The following is a 19020-nucleotide window of genomic DNA, read 5'->3' as shown; positions in this document are numbered from 1 at the left end:
CAAATCCTTCTTCTCAGTTCCATGCTCAACACTGTCTACTACTTCCTCTTTTCTGCTACCAACCCCACCCCTTTCAAAAAGACTGGCTAACTATTTCAGGATGTGGAGATGCCGGTGATAGACTGGGGTGGACAAATGTAAGGAATCTTACAACACCAGGTTATAGTCCAACAGTTTTGACTCACTCACCTGACGAAGGAGATAATCTCCGAAAGCTTGTGATTTTCAAATAAAACTGTTGGACTATAACCTGGTGTTGTAAGATTCCTTACATTTAACTATTTCAGTACCTTAATCTAGCTTCTGACCTTCCAACAGCACTGAAACTGCCCTGTCAAAAGTTGCCAATAATATCCTTTGTGACTTTGACTGTAGCTCATTGTACGTTCTCATCCTTTCTCGGCCTCTCCAAGCTCCTTATTAATTTTAAGAGAATTTTGCGTAGTACGTCTCTTAATCCCTGATACATGCAGCCAGCCAGTAGGGCTCCCTGCATTTCGAAAATTGGTCCTAATATCTCATTTCAAACTCCTTCTCTGCTATTTACTTTAAATAGGTTAATCCATCCATCCGTTGTTTTCAGCCCTAGGTCAGGTCCTAACTCAAGTCTCACAGACGAGATTCTGAGCCAGTTGCAATGGAAGAGAAACTGAGGCGGTTTCCTGTTGCCTTCATCACGGTTTTTACCTTCGGATTACCTTCTCCTAGGTGGGCTGCAACCAAGGCTAAAGAGCCCCACCTTCCCTTTACAATGGAGGTGAGGTTGGGGGGGGGGGGCGGTGTGGGCCACCTGCACACATCAGAAGCGAGTACTACCGCTGGACAATCAATCCAGTATTGAGAGCTGGTGCTCCAGTCTCTGCTCACTGGGGCTGTCCGGAATGGGGCCCAAATCCATTCTTTCTGACTCAAAGGTGGGAATGTGAACACTGAGCCACTGGTCACTCAGTCAAACAGGTTATGATCTCCACTAAAATAGCAGAAAGAGGAACTTAATATGAGTGCATTAAGGATTTGTACGGTAACATCGCCAGCAGTAATTTTTAGCCTGTAGTGTCAGCTGGGCTAGGTTGGTGGCACGCTCACATCTGAGTTGAAGACCGACCTCCCTTCGGGACTTATGCATATAATGTATGCTAACACTCCAGTGTAGTATTAAGGGAATGCTGCATTGTCAATAATGCTACCCTTAAATCAAAACCCCGTCTGCCTGCACTGGTTGGCCGAGTCAACATAAAAGATTCAATGGCACTATCAGATGAAGAGCAGGGAGGCTCTCCCGGTGTTCTTGACATGTCTCCCACAACCAACACCACCAACGACTGATTATCTGTTCATCCATCTCATTGCTACTTGTGGGATCTTGCTGTGTGCAAAATGACCATCAGACTTAACTCCATAACCAGTCACTGTACTTTAAAATAGTTCTTTCTACTTGCACCAATTTGAGATGTTTCTGAGAGACAGAAAGATGGTGGGTAAATGCAGGGCTTCCTTCTTCTGCAAGTCCCCAAGACTGGATTGTCATACTTTCAGAACAGCCAAATGTGCCAGAACCTCTCTGCATGCACTCCTGAAAACTTAATCCGCATCTTCGTCCCCTCAAGGAGTGGTCCCTTAAACGCTGTCCTCACTGGCCTTCCCTCCTCTACTCCAGTTAATCTCGATCTCCACAACCCACAACATCCCGTACACCTAGCATCCCTGTCCTTGCCCAGCTCCACCAGTCCTTGACCTTCCCAGCCCACCAGCTTCAACATCTTTGCCCTCCGAATCAGATCCTTCCTTGAGCTTGCCCACCCCTTCTGAGCAATCTTTCCCAACTGTATATTCTAATCTTCACCCTCCACACCTCTAACTCTAGATTACTGCAATCCCTTTTCCCTGCACTCTTAATGATTGTAATCTATTTCTTCCTCCACTCTAGACTAGTGCCATTACTTCCATTCTACTCTAGATCACTGCCATCCCCTCTGTCTCCACTATAGATTTCACCATTCCTTCTCCCTCTACTCTATATTACTGCCTCTCCTTCTGCCTTCACTATAAATTACTGCCATCCCTTTACGCTGCACTCTAGATTACTGACATCCCTTCTCCTTCCATTCTAGATTACTCCATCCCTTCTCCCTCCTCTCAAGATTGCCCCATCCCTTCTCCCTCCTCTCTAGATTGCCCCATCCCTTCTCCCTCCTCTCTAGATTACTCCATCCCATCTCCCTCCTCTCTAGATTGCTGACATCCCTTCTCCCTCCACTCTAGATTATGCCATCCCTTCTTGCTCTACTCTAGATTACACTTCCCTTCCCCCTCCACTCTAGATTACTGCCATCCCTTCTCTCTCCATTTTGGATTACTGTTATCTCTTCTCACTCCACTCTAGATTATGCCATCCATTCAGCAACCACAGTAACCCATGCAAGACTCAACTATTGGAACGTTCCTCTGAGACTGTCACAATATTAAAGCCAGGCCCAAATGTAGCTTACTGAATGAGTTACCCAAGTGCTTAGGAAAAATAGAAAAATAGCACTGTCTTTAACTTACTTGGATCCACCTCTTACTTGGCTCAGTGGTTGCTCGTATTCTTTTTGTCCATTAATGGGAAACATTTCCCGCAGGTCCGAGCCAAGTTCAGAAATTGTGACTTGTTACTAATGCCATCTAACTGCATAGAATTACATAGAATTTACAGCACAGAAACAGGCCATTTGGCCCAATTGGTCCAAATGTGCCAGAACCTCTCTGCATGCACTCCTGAAAACTTAATCCGCATCTTCGTCCCCTCAAGGAGTGGTCCCTTAAACGCTGTCCTCACTGGCCTTCCCTCCTCTACTCCAGTTAATCTCGATCTCCACAACCCACAACATCCCGTACACCTAGCATCCCTGTCCTTGCCCAGCTCCACCAGTGTTTATGCTCCACATGAGCCTCCTCCCTCCCTACTTTATCTAATCCTATCAGCATATCCTTATATTCCTTTCTCCCTCATGTACGTATCTAGCTGCCCCTAAGATGCATCTATGCGATTCGCTTCAACCACTCCATGTGATAGCAAGTTCCACTCTCTGGATGAAGAAGTTTCTCCTGAATTCCTTAATGGATTTACTAGTGACTATCTTATATTTGTGTCCTCTAGTTTTGGACTCTCCCACAAGTGGAAACATCTTTTCTATGTCTGCCTTATCAAACCTCTTCATAATTTTAAAGACCTCTATTAGGTCACCCCCCAACCTTCTCTTTTCTAGAGAAAAGGGCCCCAGCCTGTTCAGTCTTTCCTGATAGTTATAACCTCTCAGTTCTGGTATCATCCTTGTAAATCTTTTTTGCACCTTCCCCAGTGCCTCTATATCCTTTTTGGAATATGGAGACCACAACTGTGCACAGTACTCTTAAGTGTGGTCTAATCAAGGTTCTATATAAGTTTAACATAACTTCTCTGCTTTTCAATTCTATTGCTCTAGAAATGAGTCCCAGTGCTTTGTTTGCATTTTTTATGGACTTGTTAATCTACGTTGCTACTTTTAATGTTTTGTGAATCTGTATCCCCAGATCCCTTTGTTACTCTACCCATTTAGACTCATATTTTCCAAGGAGTATGCAGCCTCCTTATTCCTCCAAAATGCACCACCTCACACTTATCTATATTGAAATTCATTTGCCATTTACGCGCCCATTCTGCCAGTTTATTAATGTCTTGTATTTTGTTGTAGTCTTCTTCAGTGTTAACTATACCCCCAAATTTGGTGTCATCTGCAAATTTTGAAATTGTACTTCTGATTCCTGAGTCCAAATCATTTATATAAATGGTGAACAATAGTGGTGCCAGCACTGATCCCTGTGGAACACCACTTCCCACTGTCTGCCAGTCTGAGTAAATACCTTTCACCCCAACCTGAATATTAATGCTACATTTGTGCAAAAATTACCGACTCTCAGAGTATAGCTCCCACTGTAGTATGAAATCAAGGAAGTTGGTTATCAATGGAAAATTGACATCATAGGCAAATTTCCAGCACATACAGAACCCCTACATTGTGTGTTCATTCACATAGAGTGTGCAGGACAAGCAACTCAGAGGTAAGGACTTGATAATTGCTTTACGGAGATTATTTTATCTGTATTTTGCTCTATTTACATATGAGGTGGACAAAACAGGATGAGGATTGTAAACCTGTTGGTTTTACTTTATTGTCCATAAACTAACCTTCCTGAATGAAATCGAATATTGAACAGTTAGCACGATGAATGTTGTGTTAGGCATGTTAAAGGTTAATCCTATATTTTTCTGCTCCCTGCAAACTTCAGAATATAAATACATGGTGCAACACCAATGGAGATTTTATAATTTTATTCAGAAAATATTCTGTGTGAAGTATTTTGTGAACCTATATAAGTACACTATTTGGTGGACTGTTAGGCACACCAGCTCTGAATTTCCTTGGGCTGAGATCGTGCATCATAGTTCCCTCCAGCACTGACCCTGCCAGAGTTTGCGGGATCTGCAGGAGGGCACTACATTGGTAAGGGGCAGGTGTGCTACTTCGGGTGCAACTGTGGTGCCCGCCTGCCCCATGTTCTCAGAAACTCCTACAATCGTCTGCCTAGGAGGGGAGAGGGAGGGCTGCCCGACCTCGGCAGTGTTTCTTTGTGGAAGCCGATACGGCTTCACTCACTTGGCATTCCACCCTACGCACAAACACTGGGTCTCGGCTCCAGATCAGGAGTGGATCTCTTAGTTATGGGAATTCCCGTCCCCTGCCCGTCGTTTGTAAGGGGTAGACGGAAGTCTCGCCAATTGCCAATCACTGTGGAAACTCGCAGAAACAGCGGACACCCGGTGTAACCTGAGTTACAGCGCGAGACCAGCCGATCCTCCACAGAATTTCAGGGCCACTGTTTCTATGTTCCTGTTCTGGTCTAGTGTACATCTGACTAGTGTGATATAGGTGTCCCAAAAATTATGAGGGGCATGAGTACTGTTCCAGTGTGGTGCGCAAATTAACGACTGACAGATTTAAATTTATGTTTTAAGGTTTGGGGTCCTGTGAATGCAAAATGTTTGGCTGGTAATTGGAGAAGAGTTTGCTTTGAACGAGTAGACATAGACATAAGATTAAATGTAGGAGATTTAGGACGGAGAGCAGGAGAAATTTTTTTACGCAGAGGATCGTGAGGTTGTAGAATGCACTCCAGAGTTAGTGATTGAAGCAGAGACCATGTCAACATTTAAGAATAGGTTAGATAGGTGGTTGAAGGAAAGGGGGATATAGGGAAATGGGAATAGGGTGGGCACATTGGATTAGGGCTACTGCTCATGTGGAAGATAAACACTGTCATGAACTAGACCTGTCAACCACTAGAAATGGTCTGTTTCTATCCACTCTGACCCATCCCTTCATAACTTTAAACACCTCTATCAAATCACCACGTAACCTCTTCTGTTCCAATGAAAATAGCCCTAATTTTTAAGTCTTCATATTTGTATTTTCTCATATCAGGCAGCATCCTAGCGAATTTATGCTGTATTCTCTTGTGCCTCAACATTCTTCCTATAGTGTGGAGGCCAAAACTGCACACAGTACTCCAACTGTGTGTTCCTAAGGTTTTATATAAATTCACGGTTACATTTTGACTTTTATATTCTATACCTCTTGCCATAAACCCAATATCCCTAATTTTGGGCTGCGGCCCTCAGCTAGGTCTGAGAGGGAGAGGGAGGCGATCTTTTTTTTCCAAAAAATATACTTTATTCATAAAATTTGCAGCAAAACATACAATACAGTTGTCATAGCACATTCCAAACGTACACAATACAGATTATACAATTTGCAGGTTACATCAAGTACAGTTCAATGAACACATTGTACATAATTACAGTTCATGACACTCTGGGGTGTCTCATTGCATTATAGTGAATACAGATTATTAATTACAGATTCATTACAGGTACATTGCAGATTCATTACAGGTACATTACAGCAATTTGAATTTTACATTCTGCCCAGGGGAGTTTTCCCCTGATTGCAGCCCCTCAGTATACAATGGCAGGAAGGCTCTAAATGGTTGCCTTTCCCCACAAAGCCTTCGCGGCGGCCGCACCTAGCTTCAGTGCGTCCCTGAGCACGTAGTCCTGGACCTTGGAATGTGCCAGTCTGCAACACTCAGTCGAGGACAGCTCCGTGCACTGGAAGACCAGCAGGTTTCGGGCAGACCAAAGGGCGTCTTTCACCGAGTTAATGGTCTTCCAGCAGCAGTTGATGTCTGTCTCGGTGTGCGTCCCCGGGAACAGCCCGTAGAAGTCAGAGTCCTGTGTTACGGAACTGCTTGGGACGAACCTGGACAGATACCACTGCATCTCTCTCTAGACCTTCCTTGCAAAGGCGCATTCCAGGAGATGGGTGACGGTTTCGGCTGCACCGCAGCCTCCTCGGGGACAGTGTGCGCTGAGAGTGCGGGAGTGCATGAAGGATCTGACAGGAAGGTGCCTTCTCACCACCAGCCAAGCTATGTCTTGGTGCTTGTTTGAAAGTTCTGGCGATGAGGCGTTCTGCCAAATGACATTGACAGTCTGCTCGGGGAACCAACCGACAGGATCCACCATCTCCTTTTCCCGCAGGGTCTCGAGAACGTTACGTGCGGACCACTTACTGATCGCCTTGTTGTCGAAAGTGTTTTTTTGCAAAAACTTTTCGACAAAGGACAGGTGGGGCGGAACGGTCCAACTGGATGGAGTGTTCCATGGCAGCATGGCCAGGCCCATCCTTCACAACACCGGGGATAGGTAGAACCTCAGCACAAAGTGACATTTTGTGTTTTCGTACCAAGGGTCCACGCAAAGCTTGATGCAGCTGCACACGAAAGTGGCCATCAGGATGAGGGCCACGTTGGACATGCCTTTTCCCCCTTTCACCAGAGATTTGTACATCGTGTCCCTGCGGACACGGTCCATTTTTGATCTCCAGATGAAGCGGAAGATGGCTCGGGTGACTGTCACGGCATAGGAGCGAGGTATGGGCCAGACCTGTGCCAAGTACAGCAACACCGAGAGTACCTCGCACCTGATGACCAGGTTTTTGCCCACGATCGAGAGGGATAGTCCCAGTTTCTGCTTCACCTTGGAAATACGCTCCTTCCAGTTTTTGGTGCACGCCCTGGCCCCCCCGAACCAGATCCCCAGCACCTTCAGGTAATCCGACCTGATGGTGAAGGGGACAAAGGATCGGTCGGTCCAGTTCCCAAAGAACATGGCCTCGCTCTTGATATGATTTACCCTGGCCCCTGAGGCCAGTTCGAACTGGTCGCAGGTGCTCATCAATCTGCAGACCGACAGTTGATCCGAGCAAAAGACGGCGACGTCGTCCATGTACAGGGAGGCTTTGACCTGAGTGCCTCCACTGCCTGGGATCGTCACTCATCTTATGCCCGCATCCCTCCTGATGGACTCGGCAAAGGGTTCGATGCAGCACACGAACAAGACGGAGAAGAGAGGACAACCCTGCCTGACTCCAGATTTGATCGGGAAGCTGTTTTAGATGCAGGCCCTGTAAGCCTATATTTCTACCTTCACCATTACGGTGTATGGCGCACTTCTGGCATGGAATGTGTGGATAGACCCCACCTGCCATATTGGATGCTTAAGCGCCTGTTTGACTCTTGTAAAGCAGGGACGGCATCAACAAAATTCTAGGGCTTTGTTTTTACTATACTGCTTTACAAATTATTCCAACTGTTTATCGTTCTTTGAATAAAGAAGTTATTCCTAACAACTGTCTTACATTTATTTTACCCAAATTTAAATTTATGCACTCTGGTCTTATTCTCCCTTACTTACTTTGAACTCATATTCTGAGTTCACCTTATCTGTAACATTTAATATTTTATATGCATCAATGATATCCTCCCTTAAATACCATTTTAGACTGTGCAGTTTGAGTTTCTCTAACATTTCCATCTTTAAGCTGGGGCTCAGCCAACACACCCGGACGTCCCATCGTATCAGGCAACGGAACCCTGTGTGAGAACCTCTCTGGATACATCGAGGGCATCCTGAAACCCATCGTACAGGGAACCCCCAGCTTCTGTCGCGACACTACAGACTTCCTACAAAAACTCAGTACCCACGGACCAGTTGAACCAGGAACACTTCTCACCACGATGGACGTCTCGGCACTATACACCAGTATCCCCCACGATGACGGCATCGCTGCGACAGCATCAATACTCAACACCAACAACAGCCAATCTCCGGAAGCCATCCTACAACTCATCCACTTCATCCTGGATCACAATGTCTTCACCTTCGATAACCAGTTCTTTACCCAAACACACGGAACAGCCATGGGGACCAAATTCGCACCCCAATACGCCAACATTTTCATGCACAAGTTCGAGCAGGACTTCTTCACTGCACAAGACCTCCAACCAACACTATACACCAGATACATCGACGACATTTTCTTTCTATGGACCCACGGCAAGGAATCACTAAAGAGACTACACGATAACATCAACAAGTTCCATCCCACCATCAAGCTCACCATGGACTACTCCTCAGAATCAGTTTCTTTCTTGGACACACGAATCTCCATCAAAGACGGGCACCTCAGCACCTCACTCTACCGCAAGCCCACGGACAACCTCACGATGCTCCACTTTTCCAGCTTCCACCCTAACCACGTCAAAGAGGCCATCCCCTATGGACAGGCCCTGCGAATACACAGGGTCTGCTCAGACGAGGAGGAACGCGATGGACACCTACAGACGCTGAAAGACGCCCTAGTAAGAACGGGATATGACGCTCGACTCATCGATCGACAGTTCCGACGGGCCACAGCAAAAAATCGCATAGACCTCCTCAGGAGACTAACACGGGACACAACCAACAGAGTACCCTTTGTCGTCCAGTACTTCCCCGGAGCGGAGAAACTACGCCATGTTCTCCGCAGCCTTCAACATGTCATGAGGACAAACACCTCGCTATGGCCATCCCCACACCTCCACTACTCGCCTTTAAACAGCCACCCAACCTCAAACAGACCATCGTTCGCAGCAAATTACCTAGCTTTCAAGAGAACAGCGTCCACGACACCACACAACCCTGCCACGGTAACCTCTGCAAGACATGCCAGATCATCGACACAGATACCACCATCACACGAGAGGACACCACCCACCAGGTGCATGGTTCATACTCCTGTGACTCGGCCAACGTTGTCTACCTCATACGTTGCAGGAAAGGATGCCCCAGAGCATGGTACATTGGCGAGACCATGCAGACGCTGCGACAACGGATGAACGGACACCGCGCAACAATCGCCAAACAGGAGGGTTCCCTCCCAGTCGGGGAACACTTCAGCAGTCATGGACATTCATCCACTGACCTTCGGGTAAGCGTACTCCAAGGCGGCCTTCGAGACACACGACAACGCAAAATCGTCGAGCAGAAATTGATAGCCAAGTTCCGCACCCATGAGGATGGCCTCAACCGGGATCTTGGGTTCATGTCACGCTACACGTTACCCCACCAGCGAACAAATGTTATCTGTTTTTAATATAATGGGTCATTTGCTGGCTTTCTCTGCCTTCTGGATGTTTCTGCCTCTCTCTGTTTTTTTTCCTGTTTGTTTTTTTGTTGAATGTGTATTCGGGGGTTCTGCAGGTGACACCTCTCTGTCTGAACACGGTGATTGCCTTGGCAACGGGCAGTTGCAGGGGCATTCTGTAAACACCATGTATTGTTCTATATGTATAAATGCGTAGGCTTCGAGGAGCTCCGGAACATTTACCTGAGGAAGGAGGAAGCCTCCGAAAGCTTGTGAATTTAAAATAAAATTGCTGGACTATAACTTGGTGTTGTAAAATTGTTTACAATTTTAAAGTCTTGGCATAGCTGTTTATAGACTTGCATTCTAGTGTTCTGGATATATATCCCTGCTCTCTGTTAAATTAAATTTTTCATATTGTCAAAGTATCATTCTCAGATCCCTTACTCAATCGCCTTCTCCCAATTCAGTTCTATTCATTATATAATCATGATGCACATTTTTTCTACCACTGTGCAATCGTTTAAAGGATGCATCTAGTGGCAATGACATTATCAATAGTGGCTTCTACTATTGACAGTGCGGCAGCATTAACAGTCTCTGCTATTGACAATGTATTGCTGATAGCGGTTTCTAACACTAGCACCAACTTGTAGCCCTAATAATAGTCCCAACCCCTGATCTTAACACCTAACCCAAACCCAACTCCTAACTCTAACCCTAACCACTAACTCCAAACCACTACCCTAAATCCTAACCTGAACCCCTAATCCTAAACCTCAACCACTAGCCCTAACCCTTAAACTGCGCATTGTCAATAACATGATGGCCACACAAGGCATCAATGGCCATTATGTGCTTTAAATTGCATTTTCCATCTATTTGCCCAGTTAAATAGCTGGTCAGATTCCTTCCCCAAAACTTTGGCTACAGTATATCTTTGTTCTTCTTTAATCATAGTACGTGGCATTGTACGGGACAAAAACATTAGGAGAAATGAATATTGGCATAATACTGTAGTTAATGATGACTAAATTTAGATTTGTAATTAAGATTTGGGTTGTTTGAATCTAAAATGGCTGGTTAATGTGGAGAAAACCAAGCCATGTGCTTTGACACACACCTGATCTCCAGAGATCTATTAGAGCACTAGGGACTTACAGTTACATCATGATACCATATTTACATTATTGTCACTGCCTCCCTGCTCAGCCAGAACCTTCTGGGGCACATGTTGAAATGTTTTGCCATACGTAGCAGTTGCTGCAGTGACCATTGCATCTTTTAAGGGAATGATCGATAAATATTTGAAGCAAAGAATGACATGTGGCAATGAGGAGGGAGCAGGACAGTAGAATTAGGGGGCGGACATATGAGGAGAGGTTGAGTAGATTGGGACTCTACTCATTGGAGTTCAGAAGAATGAGAGGCGATCTTATTGAAACATATAAGATTGTGAAGGGGCTTGATCAGGTGGATGCGGTGAGGATGTTCCCAAGGATGGGTGAAACTAGAACTAGGGGGCATAATCTTAGAATAAGGGGCTGCTCTTTCAAAACTGAGATGAGGAGAAACTTCTTCACTCAGAGGGTGGTAGATCTGTGGAATTTGCTGCCCCAGGAAGCTGTGGAAGCTACATCATTAAATAAATTTAAAACAGAAATAGACAGTTTCCTAGAAGTAAAGGGAATTAGGGGTTATGGGGAGCGGGCAGGAAATTGGACATGAATTTAGATTTGAGGTTAGGATCAGATCAGCCATGATCTTATTGAATGGCGGAGCAGGCTCGAAGGGCCGATTGGCCTACTCCTGCTCCTGTTTCTTATTAATTTCGGATTGCTCCAGCAAAGAACCAGCATAGACATGATGGGTCAAATGGCTTCCTCCTGTGCTTTAATTCTATGGTCCTTATGAGGGCAGGTAGTTGTGTCTGGTGTGATACACCCACTGCAGGGGGTACAGCCAGGTGCCCTCTACACCCTCTGATCTCCTTGGAGTAACCTCTCCTCCTCTTCAAAAAGGTCATCCAAAGGTGCACTGTATGCCGGACCCACACTGTTGCATCACAAAAATACTGCTTCTTCAACATTGCCCTTTAGTTCCACTGTGGAATCTTGCCCATTCCCTCCCTCCATTGCAGTAGCACCTGCTTTAATTGTGTGATGTAAATGCTCAAATGTGTGAAGTACCACATCACCCTAATTGCCTTTTAATGAGGGTTTAAGAAGCAAAACCACACTTACCCACAGAATCTTGTTACTATTCCTGACACCAGCTCACACAGGGGTGGAGTTTTGAGGGAAGTGATAAAAGCAGGTAAGTGTTGGATGAACTTCATGGACCACAAGTTTCTCAACATTAACACCTAATTCGCCTATTTGATAAACCTAAAGCCTGAAGCAATTTATAAGCCAATTAACTTTGGATTCCCTGCTTACACCTGATGGACTAATGGTTGTGACAAGCAAATCAATATTATTAATTCCTAATGTATTTATTTCTGTTTAATTTGATGGTCACACTGCCTCCGTTTTTATTTCCAATCTCTGGTCTCCTCAGGTTATGAATCAACTGTGGCAAAGAGTACAGACGAGCTGCCCCCAGCTTCTGTCAGTGTTGTGTTGATGTGGCCACTCGCAGTTGTGTGCGAGCAGCCTGAGGACAGCTCTCCATCTGACCTTTTCTCTCCCCCAAAATCTAAGTAATTCCCACAAGCAATTTGCTGATCTAGATGATCACAAGCGTGAACTACATCCTGTCATTTTGTGCCATTGGATGTTGGTGCTCCAATGAGATTTAATCATGTAAATAAATTTTAATTTTACACATTATGGATATAACCAACTTTTAAGAAGTATTCACTCAGTGCTCTCTTATTCAAAATTTTGATTTCCAGAGGAGGAATCCAGTGGAAGATGCCTCTCAAAGCAAGTTCTGGTCACAGACTGATGGACTGTCGGTGGCTTATTTTATATTTCTTCTGGTTTCACACTGGAAAAGGTAATTCGTTTTTCAGCACTTCCTTTGTTTCGCATCTTTAAATACCATTTCACTTTCAACAGTTGTACCAGGCTGGCGATCGGTGAGATACATCTTAGGTTGTGTATCTCAGGATGAACAATGACCCTATTTAATAATAACATTTTGCAATGTTATTTGTGTAGATTTCCCATGGTCGAGTATCAAAAGGAAAGGCAGAAAATAACACATTTGTAGAGTGCTTTATATAAGGTAAAATAACTAATATAGACAATTACAGAAGCAAAGGTATCAGGCAAATGCTGCAGTACAATAACCGAATAAAAGATCTTGAAACAGAACACAATAGTTAATTCTTAACCCCCATAACAAGCTCCATGCCCTCGTCACCGATTCCATCCCCCTCACTGCCGACTGCCTCAGGCTGAAGCAGGTTGTTTACAACCTTAGTGTTCTGTTTCACGAGCTGAGCTTCTGAACCCATATCCTCTCCATCACAAAGACTGCCTACTTCTACCTCTTTAATATCACCCACCTCTGCTTCTACCTCAGCCCATCTGCCGCTGAAAGTCTTATCCATGCCTTTGTCATGTCCAGACTCAATTACCAGAAAGGTCTCCTGGCCTGCCTCCCTTCCTCCATCCTTTATAGCCTTCAGCTCATCCAAAACCCTGCTGCCTGCATCCTGTCCTGGACCAAGTCCCACTTGCCCAACACACGTCCTCACTGACCTGCATCGGCTCCTGGTTCCCCAAAGACTTAAATTTAAAATTCTCATCCATGTGTTTAAATCCCTTCATGGCCTTACACCTCACCTCTCTGTAACCTGCTTCAGCCCTACAACTACCTCCCTCCTGTACTCTCTGTTTCTCTGACTCTAACCTTTTGTGCATCTCCCCTTCCTTTGCCCCATCATTGGCAGCTGTGCCTTTAGCCAAGTAAGCCCCATGACATGGAATTCATCCCTAAACTCCTCTGCCTCCCCACCACCCTCTCCTCCTTTAAGATGCTCCTTAAAACCCGTGTCTTTGACCAGGCTTTTGGTCGCCACTCATAGAATCAAAGAATCTTACAGCACAAAAGGAGGTCATTCGCCCCATCGTGCCTGTGCAGGCTCTTTGAAAGAGCTTTCCAAATAGTCCCACTCCCCTGCTCTTTCCCTATGGCCCTGCAAATTTTTCCTTTTCAAGTATTTATCCAATTCCCTTTTGAAAGTTACTATTGAATCGGCTTCCACCGCCCTTTCAGGCAGTGCATTCCAGATTATAAGAACTCGCAGCATAAATAAAATTCTCCTCCTCTTTCCCCTTGGCTTTTATTTTAAATCTGTGTCCTCTGGTTATCGACCGTTCTGCCAGCAGAAACAGTTTCTTCCTATCTACTCTATCAAAACCCCTCAAAATTTTGAACACCTCTATTAAATCTCCCCAAACCTTTTCTACTCAAAGAGAACAATCCCAGCTTCTCCAGTCTCTCCACATAACTGAAGTTCCTCATCCCTGGTACTATTCTAGCAAATCTCTTCTGCACCCTTTCCAAGGCCTTGACATCCTTCCTAAAGTGTGGTGCCCAGAATTGGACAGAATGCTCTAGCTGAGGCCTAACCATTGATTTTTAAAGGTTCAGCAATACTTCCTTGCTTTTGTACTCTATGCCTCTACTGATAAAGCGTAGGATCCTGTGTGTTTTTTTTAACAGCCTTATCGACTTGTCCTGCCACTTTCAAAGCTTTGTGTATGTGAATCCCCTGTTTCTCTGTTCCTGCACTCCCTTTAAAATTGTACCAGTTAGTTTATATTACCTCTCCTCATTCTTCCTTCCAAAACCATCACGTCATACTTCTCTGCATTAAATTTCATTTGCCATGTCTCTGCCCATTTCACCATTCTATCTATGTCCTCCTGAAGACTGCTACTATCCTCCTCACTGTTAACTACATTTCTAAGTTGTGTTTCATCTGAAAACTTTGAAATTTTGCCTCCTATACCCAAGTCCAGGTCATTAATATATATCAAAATAAACAGTGGTCCTAATACCGACCCCTGGGGAACACCACTTTAGACTTCCCTCCAGTCAGAAAAACAACCGTTCACCACTATTCTCTGCTTTCTGTCTCTAAGGCAATTTTGTATCCATGCTGCCACTGCCCCTTTAAACTCATGGACTTCGATTTTGCTACAAGTCTATTATGTAGCATTTATTGAATGCCTTCTGAAAATCCATATAAACATCAACTGCACTACCAACTTGACCTTCTCCTGAGGCCCTCACCATCATAAATATAAATTTCCAGCCAATTTGCTTCACTTCATGTGACATCAAGATGCAGCTGAGTGCACTGGACAGAGCAAAGACTATAGGTCCTAAGAACATCCCAGTTGTCGTGCTGAAGACCTGCTTATCAAAGCTATCCACTACTCACAGCCAAGCTGCTCCAGTACAGCTATGACACTGGCATCTATCCAACAATGTGGAAATTGGCTCGGTACACCCCATCCACAAGAAACAGGATAAATCTAACCCGGCCAATTACTGCCGTGTCAGCCTCCTCCCAGTCATCAGTAAAGCGATGGAAGGGGTCGTCAATAGTGGCATCAAGTACACGTTCACACCAATATCCTTCTCACTGGCCCTTAGTTCAGGTTGCAGACCTTATCACAGTCTTGATCCAGACATGGATACAAGAACTGAATGGTAGAGGAGAGAGGAGAGTAGCTGTCCTCGATATCAAGGTAGTGTTCAACCAAGTAGGGCACCAAGGAGCCCAAGCAAGACAGTCAATAGGGTCAAAGGAAAACCCTCCAGTGGCTGGAGAAATACCTAACACAAAGAAAGATGGTTGTGGTTGCCGTCAGCAAATCATCACAGCCCTGGACATCGCTGCAAGAGTTCTCCAGGGCTGCATCCTCAGCCCAACTGTCTTCATTTGTTTCACCAATGAACTTCTCTCTATCATTAGGTCAGAGAGTGGGGATGCTTGGTGATGATTCCACAGTATTTTACCACAGAATTGGGAGATGGCAACATGTTTGAGGACCACGGAGAGGAAAGAAAGGTTGGAGATGGGGTGATACTTAGCAAGAACAGAGAGGGCAAGGGTGGGTATTTTGGTGGTGGGTGGGGGGACGGGAGTCGGTGGGGGTGGTGGGGATGGGTGGTGATGATGGTGGATTTTAAAAGGGAGAGAACAATGCCAGATGAGAGGGAACCATTTGAAATGTCAGCTAGCATGGGCGTCATGAAGGAGGAACAAAACATGGGAACAGGAGTAGGCCCATCAGCCCTTCAAGCCTGTTCCACCATTCAATTTGATTATGACTGATCTGTATCTTAACTCCATTTACCCATCTTGGTTCCATATCCCTCAATAGCCCTTCCCTATCAAAAATCTATCAATCTCAGCTTTGAAATTTTCAGTAGACCTAGCCTCAACAGCTTTATGGCCAAGAGAGTTCTAGATTTCTACTACCATTTGTGTGAAGAAGTGCTTCCTGACATCACCTTGAACTGCCTAGCTCTAATTTTAAGGTTATGCCCTCTTTTTCTGGACACCCCCAGCAGAGGACATAGTTTCTCTAACGGCCCTATCAAATCCTTCAATCATCTTAAACACACCAATTAGATCACCCCTGAATCTTCTATACTCAAGGGAATACAAACCTAGTCTATGCAACCTGTCCTCCTAACTAAACCCTATTAGCCCAGGTATCATTCTGGTGAATCTGCACTGCACCCCCTCCTAGGCCAAGGTGAGGTGCAGAGCCCAGAACTGAATGCAATATTCCAGATGTGGTCTAACCAGAGCTTTATATAACTGTCGCATAACTTCCACCCTTTTGTATTCCAGCCTCCTTGAGATAAAGGCTAACATTCCATTAGCCCCTTTAATTATTTTTTGTATCTGTCCACTGGTTTTAGTGATTTCTGTATATGCACCCCTAAATCTCTCTGCTCTTCCACAGTTCCTACCATTTAGAAAATCTGATCTATCTTTCTTTGGTTCAAAGTGCATGACCTTACGCTTCCCCACACTGAACTCCATCTGCCATAGTCTTGTCCACTCACTTAACCTATCAATGTTACTTTGCAACTTTCTGCTCCCAGTAGCTAGACTACTCACTGTGCCACCTAACTTAGTATCGTCAGCAAACTTGGATATATGGCTCTCTATTCCTTCATCTAAGAGAGCTGGGTAAACAGGGGTTTAGTGGGAATGGGGTTAAGGGAACCAAAGGTAGGTCTCATGAACACAAGAAATACGGAGAAGCCATTTGGGAGATGGTGGAGAAATTAGAGAGACCTTTTTTTGGAAACTGACGTCATGTCTTCAGATGATGTTGCCAAGAGACAGTATGTGGATGAGGAAGAGAAGGGAACCAAGCATAGGTCCTTGATGGACTCCAGAGGTAATTGTGCAGAAGGGAGAAGAGAAGTCAATGCTGGAGATGCTCTGGCTATGATTGGAAAGGTATGAGTGAAACCAAGCAAGGGCAGTCCCACTGAAATGGACAACAGAGGAGAGAGAGGAGGGAGATGGTGTGATTGACTGCAAAGAAGTTGAGTAGGATGAGGAGGGATATTGTTGTGGCAGGGCAGATGTGGGATTTAATGGTGCGCAACCTTTATTCAATGTTTTAACATAACTCATCAGTGTGTAAACATAGGGACAGGACCTGCATCTGTGGTTTACATGTGCGATGTCTGATCTCCGTTCAGACTCCGTGCAGACAGCAGACTGTTATATTCAGCAAATAACAGGTACCAGCTATCTATAAGAGATTTCTAACAGACAGCCTGCCTTTAAGAGATTGGGCCTCCCCCTGCTGGTGGAAAGTGCAAATTGCATGCAATCCTCGTTCAACGCTGATTTCCAATGCAGATTGCAGGTGAGTCCTCAGGCTTGGCGAAAGTCTCATCCTGCCTGTGCAGGGGCCATTGGGCGTGGGGTTATAACGGATCGCACTACCCCTACCCAAAAACAGGCCCTATCCAATTTTTCAACCAATGTTTCCACTGGTATGGTAGTCCAAAACTAGAGATCATAAATATAAAATAGTCGCTAATAAATTCAATAGGGAATTCAAGAGAAACTTCTTTACCCAAAGAGCTGTAAAAATGTGGAATGCCCTACCTCAAGGAGTAGTTGAGGCAAATAGCATAGATGCATTTAAGGGGAAACTAGATAAACACATGAGGGAGAAAGGAACAGAAGGGTATGCTGATAGGTTTAGATGAAGTAGGGAAGGAGGAGGCTCAAATGGAACATAAACACCAACAGAGACCAGTTGGGCCAAATAGCCTGTTTCTATGCTGTAGTTTTGATGTAACTTAGTCAATTTTGTATCCACGCTTCCACTGCCCCTTTAATCCCATGGGATTCAATTTTGCTAACAAGTCTATTATGCAGTACTTTATCAAACGCCTTTTGCAAGTCTAGAAACACAACATCAACCTTCTCTGTTACTTTATCAAAGAACTCAATCAAGTTAGTCAAACTAAATTTGCCTTTAATAAATCCATGCTGACTGTCCTTTATTAAGCCATATTTTTCGAAGTGACAATTAATTTTGTCTCAGATTATTATTATACTATTATATTTGTTATTTGTTGGAAGAAGAATAGGGGCAGCTGAGGTGACACCAGATATTGACAGGTCGCACCACTACTGCCCTCAAATCCAGATTTAAAGGTTCACTTATCTAACTTTGTCTGATGAGCTCGATCTCAGTGCATGACTACTCGCAAGAGCTGCTGTGACAGAGCTGTGTTGAAATCTGAAACCCGTCCTCCAGTCAACTCCTCCACAGGCACATTCCAAACTCCACAGGGAACATGCTCGAATTACATTTAAGAGGTGACCTCGCAGAATGCTGTACGGTCATCTGGCCGCTTGAATAGTGCAAAGACCTTACTTCATTGGCCCTGGTGCCATTTCAGCTGGGATTGATGAATTGTTCCTTATGTGCACAATCTGTTAAAATAATTGAGATTTTAATTAAACTGTGTTTATAGTTTTCGCAGTAGTGTAGATTTAAGGTGATTGGCAAAAGAACCAAAGGCGACGTGAGGAAAAACTTTTTTACGCAGCGAGTAGTTATGATCTGGAATGCGCTGCCTGAAAGGGTGGTGGATGCAGATTTAATTGTAGCTTTCAAAAAGGAATTGGATAAATACTTGAAGGGAAAAAATTTGCAGGGATATGGGGAAAGAGTGAGGCAATGGGATTAACTGGATTGCTCTTACTAAGAGCGGCAGGGGCTTAATAGGCTGAATAGCCCCCTTCTGTGCTGTAACCATTCTATGATTCCAGTATTTCTATCAGCTTTTATATCCTAAATGAAAGAAAATCATTGTAATGCTGTGTTGGATGTGGCTTTAGAGGGTTTGGAGCTGCATCCACTGGGAACACGTTAGGAATTTATGCACACACTTCCGACAGAAGGAAAACTGTGGGGTGGGGGCACATGTTCCTCCGGGGGACAATTTTGTAAGATTA

This window comes from Heptranchias perlo, chromosome 16, assembly GCF_035084215.1.
Source record: "Heptranchias perlo isolate sHepPer1 chromosome 16, sHepPer1.hap1, whole genome shotgun sequence".
Lineage (NCBI taxonomy): Eukaryota > Metazoa > Chordata > Chondrichthyes > Hexanchiformes > Hexanchidae > Heptranchias > Heptranchias perlo.
This window is presented reverse-complemented; position numbering follows the sequence as displayed.